At 34.0% G+C, this 2,308-nt stretch overlaps 1 non-coding gene across 1 annotated transcript; it reads left to right on the top strand.

The window, feature by feature from the left end:
• Positions 1 to 666: 666 nt before the first annotated feature.
• On the top strand, positions 667 to 773 carry LOC121036594 (U6 spliceosomal RNA). Its single transcript, XR_005793407.1, has one exon. It is a non-coding gene; the product is annotated as a U6 spliceosomal RNA (small nuclear RNA).
• Positions 774 to 2,308: the final 1,535 nt, after the last annotated feature.

The raw sequence follows: 2,308 nt of genomic DNA, 5'->3' as shown, positions 1-2,308 counted from the left end.
AGAAAAACTTCCAAATACATGAGGCTAGCATTACCCTGATACCAAAACCAGGTAAAAACACCACAAAAAAGGAGAACTATAGGCCAAAGTCTCTGATGAACATAGATGCAAAAATCCTCAACATAATATTAGCAAACAGAATCCAACATACATTAAAAAAGCATTCATCGCAATCAACTGAGATTTATTTCTGGGATGCAAGTGTGATTCAATATTTGCAAATCAATCGGTGTGATACAACACATCAACAAGAAAAAGAATACAAAATATGATCATTTCAATAGATGCAGAAAAACCATGTGACAAAGTGCAGCATTCATGATATGATATGATATGATATGATGATATGATATGATATGTCAAGAAAGTAGATTTAGAGGGACCATGCCTCCACATAATATAGGCCATGTATGAAAATCCCACAGCTAACATCATACTCAATGGTGATAAACTGAAAGTTTTCCCCTAACGATCAGGAACAAGATGAGAACATCTCCTCTCACCAATTTTATTGAACATAGTATTAAAAGTCCTAGCCACAGCAATCAAATGATAAAAAGAAATAAAAGGCATCCAAATCAGTAGGAAGTGAAACTTTCACTATTTTCAGATGGCATGATATTCTATATAGAAAACCTGAAAGTCTCCATCAAAAAAAATGCTACAGTGCTCGCTTCGGCAGCACATATACTAAAATTGGGACGATACAGAGGAGATTAGTGTGGCCCCTGTGCAAGGATGACACACAAATTCGTGAAGCGTTCCATATTTTTTGCATGTATGATGACAATATCTATAATCATGTTAAAATAGAAGTCAGCTTTTAATACAGAGGTCGTGTGGACATGGACTTTATATGTGGAAAAAATAAATATTTTTTGCACATTTAAAAAAAATGCTAGAACTGATATATGAATTCAGTAAAGTCACCATACAAAATCAACGTACATAAGTGTATTGCATTTCTATACATCAGTAATGAAATAGCAGAAAGACAAATTAAGAAGTAAATCTCATTTACAGGTGCACCCAAAACAATAAAATACCTAGGAATAAATGTAACCAAAGTAGCATAAGACTTCTACCCTGAAAATTATAAAACACTGATGAAAGAAATTGAAGATGATACAAATAAATAGAAATTCTCATGGGTTAGAAGAACAAATATCATTAAAATGCCAATACTACCCAAAGCAATCCACACATTTAATGCAATCCCTATAAGAATACCAACAGTATTTTTCACAGAGCTAGAAAAAATAATCCTAAACTTTGTATTAAACTGCAAAAGACCCTGAATAGCCAAAGCAATCATTAAAAAGAAGAATAAAACCGGAGGTATCACAATTCCAGTTTTCAAGATACTCTACAAACTGTAGTAATCAAAACAGTATGGTACTAGCACAAAAAAAAAAAAAAAAAAAAAAAACAGACAAAAAAACAGAATAGAAAGCTCAGAATAGAAAGTACAGAAATAAACCCATGATTATATGGTCAATTAATCTTTGACAAAGCAGGAAATACTATGCAATGGGAAAAAAAGATAGTCTCTTCATCAAATGGCATTGGGAAAACTGGATAGGTACATGCAAAAGAATGAAAGTGGACCACTTTCTTACATATACACAAAAATTAACTCAAAATGGATTAAGGACCTAAATTTGAGACCATAAACCATAAAAATCCTAGAAGAGATAATAGGCAGTGATTTCTCTGACATCAGCCATAGCAGCATTTTCTAGATATGTCTCCTAAAACAAGGTAAACAAAAGCAAAAATAAACTATTGGGACTATGTAAAAATAAAAATCTCCTGAACAGCAAAGGAAACAATCAACAAAACTAAAAGACAACATACTGAATTGGAAAAGATATTTGCAGATGACACATCTGGTAAAGTATCCAAAATATATAAGGAATATAGACAACTCAACACCAACAAAACAAATAATCCAGGGGTACCTGGGTGGCTCAGTTGGTTAAGCATCTGATTCTTGATTTCAGCTCAGGTCACGATCTCATGATTCATGAGATTGAGCCCTCCATTGGGCTCTGTGCTGACAGCCCAGACCCTGCCTGGGATTCTCTTTCTCCCTTTCTCTCTGCCGTTCCACCACCCATGCACACACACTCTCTCTCTCTGTCTCAAAATAAATAAATAAACTTTAAATTAAAAAGCAAAACAATCCAATTTGGATTGGGCAAAAGACATGAAGAGATATTCTTCAGAATAGACATACAGATAGGCAACGGACACATCAAAAGATGCTCACTATCACTCACCATCAGGGAGATTCAAGTCAAAACCA

Source organism: Herpailurus yagouaroundi, unplaced genomic scaffold (genome assembly GCF_014898765.1).
Source record: "Herpailurus yagouaroundi ecotype Mexico unplaced genomic scaffold, PumYag 162, whole genome shotgun sequence".
Taxonomy (NCBI): domain Eukaryota; kingdom Metazoa; phylum Chordata; class Mammalia; order Carnivora; family Felidae; genus Herpailurus; species Herpailurus yagouaroundi.
Note: the sequence above shows the minus strand (reverse complement) of the source record. Positions and strands in the feature narration are given on the sequence as shown.